The sequence below is a fragment of the Oncorhynchus kisutch genome, linkage group LG17 (genome assembly GCF_002021735.2).
Source record: "Oncorhynchus kisutch isolate 150728-3 linkage group LG17, Okis_V2, whole genome shotgun sequence".
Taxonomy (NCBI): Eukaryota; Metazoa; Chordata; class Actinopteri; order Salmoniformes; family Salmonidae; genus Oncorhynchus; species Oncorhynchus kisutch.
The window spans coordinates 30530252-30537213 of record NC_034190.2 but is presented as its reverse complement, the minus strand read 5'-3'; positions in this window follow the sequence as shown (position 1 = coordinate 30537213).

Sequence of the window (6962 nt, the reverse complement as noted above, 5' to 3'; positions counted from 1 at the left end):
TGCCAGCTTCTCCAACTCAAGCCTGACCCAAATAAAGATTCTGACATTTTTTTTCATTCATTGCAGTCAGTCAGCCTACTGGATGCTTCTTTTTTTTATTATCAGAAAGGAGTGCATGTGCCCAGTTAATGCACAAGTGATTTGGTTCGACCAAGCTCCTGTTTTACTGGAGCTTGTGGCATTGCTTGTCTTTTCTAACTTGTGAACATTGTGATTGACTTGCGTAATTGAACCGTGTCTCGGTTTAATGTTTGGCTCTTCACCCATGGACTCTCCAAGCACTGTATCTCAACTTCAGTTCTTGTTCAACTCCTCCTCAATTCGATTCATAATTCTTTGAGTTGGGAGATCTGTCAGCTACTTAAAGGGGCAATCTGCACCTCAAATGATAACAAAGCCACCACCCCGCCACTGATTTGGTAAATAGCTGAAGGATGGGGCTAGAGAAATGTAGCCACTCTCAAATTCAGAAACAGAGCTATGGATGCAAGGACTGACCATCTATGAGATCCAAATGAAAGTTTTAACCATGTTTTGAGGCTATACCATGTGTGTTTACAATTATATTGTTTGCAAATCAAAGAAATAAAACAATCTTCTATTTTTGGTTCTGATGGGGTAACATGGTTGAACTAAGCTCATGAGGCATGTATAAGTTATCTTCAAGAATCACTGGATTTATATCATGAATTTAAAAGTCCAAAAATGTATGTAGCAATCACAGTTTGCCCCTTTAATTAAACAAGAACGTTCAGTTAAAAATGGAAACGTAAACATGTCAAACTACATTGTACAGTACTAATGAAGAAAAAGAAAGTAGCACAAAAATCACACAGAATTGAGTGATGTGGTTGGAAGGGACGTACAATAACCTCTCAGTTTACAACTGAAGGCATTGACAAGGAATACACCTTACTTGTAAGCAGACGTCTTCAGTGCTCTCATCCTCTTCCTCTCATCCTCCTCCTCCTCTCTCTCTCTACAAAGGCAGAATGCAAAAGGTCAGGGCGGTGAGCATTAATCAGGTTCCCCACACCACTCCCCTCCATCATTAAAGGCACTAATCACTCTGGTTTGGTTGTAGAGGTTTACGCCTAATTATTGTCATTAATAAATCAGCCAGCCGGGGCCTGTCAGGATGAGAGGGAGCGCGTCCGAGCATGCCATCCATCACCAGGGGTGCAGAGAGTCATTATCAGGCCACTGTCAGCTACCTGCTACTGGGTTAGCATGGCTAAGGATGAACCACAGGACTAAGAGTGTCATGGTTGCTAAGTAGCCTAGCTACTTGCTGTTGGGGTAGTATGTTTGAAGATGAACCACAGGCCTGAGGGTGTCATTGCTGCCAACTAACTTAGCCTGACTGGGATAACCCCCAGACTGGGATAACCCCCACTGACCAGCACAGTGTAACATGGGGGACTTAATTCCTGGGACTGTACTAGCTTGGCCAGACTGGCTTCAGCTCGTCATTAGACTAGCAAAGCCTAATAGGAATAGGCAGACTGACAATGGTAGCTAAGCCAGACCAGGCAAGCATTAGTGGGCTATATAGCAAAGCATGATTGGGCCTGCATAATAACAATTGATTTGAGGTGCTACATGAAAAGTAAAAAGGTTTTAACAACTACTTAGTCAATGCTGGGAGACATGCTGAGGAGAGCTGCCGGCACACAGAGGACTGCTAATACATTCAAGTACGCTTCACTCACTACAAGTATGGAATGTGACAAATCAGATCCTGGTGGTCTAACCCGTGTTTGAATGGCAACTGTTGCCAGGAAGGTCTAGAAAAATGGGTGTGTGTTTCACAGTTGAGTGTGGAATACCGCAGTATCTTCATTTTCAGACACTCACTCACTCACTCTCTCACACTCTCTCACACTCACACAGCGGGTCTAGCCCCCAGCGGACATCCCATTTTGGGACGCCTGCTTGCATTAAACACGCCAAAGGGAGAGAGGAAAAGAGAGAGTAGAAAGAGAGACATTACAGCTCTCAGCCATCACATCTCATCAAATTAAGGGACTCCAATCCATTTAAATGAGTTCTGTGAAACTGAAATCGACCATTAATGCAGTGTCATGTTAAATTAATACTGTCATCTAAATTGGTGGTATGAATCTTTCATGTTTGAAATGAGACCAAGAATGACTTATTCATCGCCTCGAATCTCCTCTGATGTCATCTCCATTAACTATAAGTCTCTGCATGGCATCTCGCCTACATAGATTGATACTAAGTGTTACGAAGCAGACAATTGAAGATAGGGTGTGGATGTCTGGTGGTTACACGCTGAAAGCCAAAATAGTAGATTATCTGAAACAAACCCTGAAAAGAAAATACAAATAAATGGGGCCTCCAACTCAAATTGAGACACAAGTTGAAAGTTCTGACCACTAGGAATTCGACAACTCTAGCCTTCAATGATATAACCCATGAAATGTAGTGTTACGCAGATATACCTGCTCTCTGTTTAACAACTTGTAGTTATTGTCTGCAAATTAAGCCTACAGAGAAGGGTACACGTCCCCATGCCTTTGAGCAACAGTTTACAGTCCAGGTACATTGGGTGGGGTCCTACTAATCACCCCAAACAACCCCAAACAGGTTCTCCTAACAGGTACCCACAACAACCCCAAACAGGTTCTCCTAACAGGTACCCACAACAACCCCAAACAGGTTCTCCTAACAGGTACCCACAACAACCCCAAACAGGTTCTCCTAACAGGTATCTACAACAACCCCAAACAACCACAAACAGGGTATACCCAAACAACCACAAAAAGGTTATCCTAACAGGTACACACAACAACCCCAAACAGGTTCTCCTGACAGGTATCTACAACAACCCCAAACAACCACAAACAGGGAAAACCCAAACAACCACAAAAAGGTTCTCCTAACAGGTACACACAACAACCCCAAACAGGTTCTCCTAACAGGTATCTACAACAACCCCAAACAACCACAAAAAGGTTCTCCTAACAGGTACCCACAACAACCCCAAACAACCACAAACAGGGCAAACGCAAACAACCACAATCAGGTACACAATATAACTCAAAAGTAACCCCCCCAAAATAAAACAGGTATGTACAGTACCCCAAACAACAAGAAGCAACCAGCTGCAGATTATGTGTGCTGAGGCCACCTAGTCTGCAAACCTTAAAGTGCATGCGCTTGCATCTCAGATTGTATTTTTGTGTCTCAGTGGTGTGTAGTGCTCTAAGACCCTGGACCAGGGCTATAATCTGTCACTAGCTCTGGTCCAGGGCGTAGCTACTAGCTAGCCAGTTCTGGTCTGCACTAATTTAGCTACACCCTGGACCAGAGCTAGATTGGACCAGAGCTGCCTAGCTACTACCTATGCCCTGGACCAGAGCTAGTGACAGATTAGTCTAGGGTGTTAGAGCACTGCATGTGCACATACTGTCCCAACTGAGACAAACAAATACAGTCTGAGACGCAAGCGAATGTTTTGAGGTGGCCTCAGCGTGCATAATCTGCAGCTGGATGCTAATCATTGTTTGGGGTTGTTTGGGAACCTGTTTGTGGTTGATTAGGGTACCAGTTTGTAGTTGGTTGGGGTTGTATGGGGAGGTTTGGTGTTGTTTGGGAATATTTTTGCGATAGTTTGTGGATATTTGTGCATGTTTGTGGTTGTTTGTAGTACTTATTTCTGGTTGTTTATGGTATCCATTTGTAGTCATTTGGGGTACCCATTTGTACTTGGTTGGGATTGTATGGGGTTGTTTGTGGTTGTGGGGTCCATTTGTGGTTGTATGGGGTCGTTGGTGGTTGATTGGGGTCGTTTGTAGTTGTTTGTGGTACCCTGTTTGTGTTTGGTTGTTTGGGGTACCCATTTGGGGTTGTTTGTGGTTGTTTGTGATAATTAGTAGGACCCGTAACACTGAAAAATGTTAGTTAGCCTAAAACTAAGCATTATGTGGTTTCATGTGGTAAGTAATTGAACAACATTTTGATACATGCAGATGTACTATACAGTTAATCCTCCAGTGAGCCAAAAAATACAGGTGAATAATTCTCCACTAAAATGTCATAGCTTTTCTTAACAAAAAAATATTCATTTTGCCGAGAGACTGTCAGCTAGCCAATGATCCCTCTCAAAGTAGGCTTAAGAGGTAAGCTTTCCTATATCACCGAGGAAGAATAATGGTGTATGTTGAACACTTAACCTGTCCAAGTGTCTTGAATATCATCTCTAATTGGTACAGACCGATTTTGTTTTAGATCTAACTGAATATATTATTATGGAAAGTGAACACACAGACAAATTAACTACTCAGCTATCTGCATTGATTATTTTTGAATTATTAGCCTCTCTTTTGGGGATTTGGTTTGCTTTTAGTGAGCCCATTTAACCCATTTACATCACTTATTGACTATAATTACATGGAATTCTTCACGTAATGGACACATCAATTACACTTTGAACATCTTGACTAGACATTACTTAGGGAATCCTAAATCCCTGACCATTAGATTGGAAGCCTTAAATGTAGTTCATTTCCTTTCTTTAACCTTCATAACAAAACACTTCTACTTGTAAAAATATTGACAGATGGTCTGAATAACTCAATTCTCACCAACAAAGGATATTTGAAACATATCAAGTAAGAATTACATTTGTAACGAACCTGCTGTTGATCAAACTGATTACATCCAGTGCCTTTGTTAAAAGGTAACCAGTAACCATTGCTATGAAAAGGGGTTGAGGATGTTACTATGTGGGGTTTATAAACAGTTTTGAGGAGTTCGTACATGAATTGTAAACATTTTCATGGGGTTGGGGAGGCTAACTGTAAATATTGTCTACAGAGTAGTTAAATGTTCAAATACATGTAAGCAACTCACATCACAGGACTATGACTAGAAGAGAAACCTTCACAAACAGCTGGCTGATTTATGGGAAGTAATTTGACACCTTTAGCCATCCTGCATGACTGAATTGATTTATGTTACAAATCCCTTTAAAGGACAAATTAAATAGCATTGATCTAGATAATCTAGACTAGATTGCCTAGACTCTGGCCAACTAGGCCAATTGTTTTGAACACCAATTGGTATCGCAAGTGTATTGATTAAAGTGGCATGTGCTCGTAAGCCTTCAATACTCTGGTACCAGTGGCCTACTCGAAATATTCCTGGACGTTTTAGTTCAGCTACTGACTGGTGAACTCAAGAAAAATACATGGTTTTGTGTCGCCCTCTAGTGCCCACAATGCCACAATGTTATCATTCCACAGGGTGAGGAGATGGGTTGTTTTTGCTGCCTGACATCTTCCAAAGGCATGTCCTAATTAGCCTACATGGGTCAATTGCAACCAGCATTGGCCAGTATACATACTATCACGAGGTAATCTCTCGTTAGAACATCAATTGCAACCATTATTGATCAATATATTTTCGCCCTCTGGTGGTTATCATCGGTGTAAATTAAACCTTTTTTAGCAGACCAAGGGGTTGTTTTAGCAACGCATCCCTTTGAAAGCAGCATATGTGGCATCGATATGAGAAACAATTATTCTAGTGGCAAAATTCACTACAACGTTAAATAGGATACTTTTTTGTCATAAAGTCTGTCTCGTTTAAACGGAGTTTGGAACATCTGTGCGTCAAACCGGGTAAATGAAGGTTGGGTTGTTTTTTGACGATATACATTTGCCCACTAACATAGGGTGAACAGCTGCAGTGATTGCTCTCTATCGAAAAAGCATAGACAGTGGGGTTGACCTGCCCTGCAGCTGCGACTATTTACATAAGACAACACGTAGTTTTTTTTTAACTGCACCAAACACCTTAGATGTAAAATTTCGCAACTAAAACATCCTTGGCCAAAACGTAAAAATTACAGATTTCTTGAGTCATCTTCATTCTGGGGATTTTAAGGAAGCGAAATCGGCTTCTACGTCTACAGTGGTACAATGGATCGTGCTCACTAGGGCATACACCTGCAAAATGTTTGGAGAATTAAAACAAACGGTTGTTATTGAAAAAGTGCAGGCTGTACCTTCGCATTTCAGTTGATGTTCTTCCATTTGGTGCCTAATGAACACAACCCTGGTGTCAGGTTGGATCTGGAGACGGGCTAGCACTTGACAATACCAACATGAAACAGAATGCCCATTCTGATCTCCCCAACTCCTCTGGCAGTACGATTTCTGCACCTCTGGGCTGTGGAAGATCCCACTAGTGGTGGTTCTAGACCATTTCAACTGGGGGGGCCAAGCTGGGCCAGTTGTACTGTTAGAGGGGCCAGCTACATTAGACGTTGTTGTCATATCGTTTTCTTCACTGCATTGCAGGCAAAACACCATGTTCATTAATCATCATCGTTGCCACTGTCTAATAATGGATGTAAAAAAAAGAATGATAACTTAATTTTTGATATGTAAAAATAATTTCAAACTCCACATTTATGGGGGTGGCACAACATTGTTGTCACAAAAGCACTGCCCCCCCAGAACCACTAGTGGATCCCACTGTGCAAAAACTGGTTGAATCAATGTTGTTTCCACAACTATCGGATGACATTGAATCATCGTGTGGAAATGATTGGATTTGCAAAAAGTAATCAAGGTACGGGAATTTCATTAATTTTTTTACATAAATCCAATGACGGTGATTTTTTTTGTTGATTGCACATTAGTTGAAAACTCAACCAAATGTCAATCAAAACAAGACTGCCCAGCAGGATGAGTCTGACCACCTGTCTGCAACAGGACAACCCCACTGGTTACATCATTCCACCTGTCTGCAACAGGACAACCCCACTGGTTACATCATTCCCCCTGTCTGCAACAGGACAACCCCACTGGTTACATCATTCCACCTGTCTGCAACAGGACAACCCCACTGGTTACATCATTCCACCTGTCAAAACACACACACAAATCAACATTTGAAATCAACCAAGGGCACATCCTGTAGCTTGGATA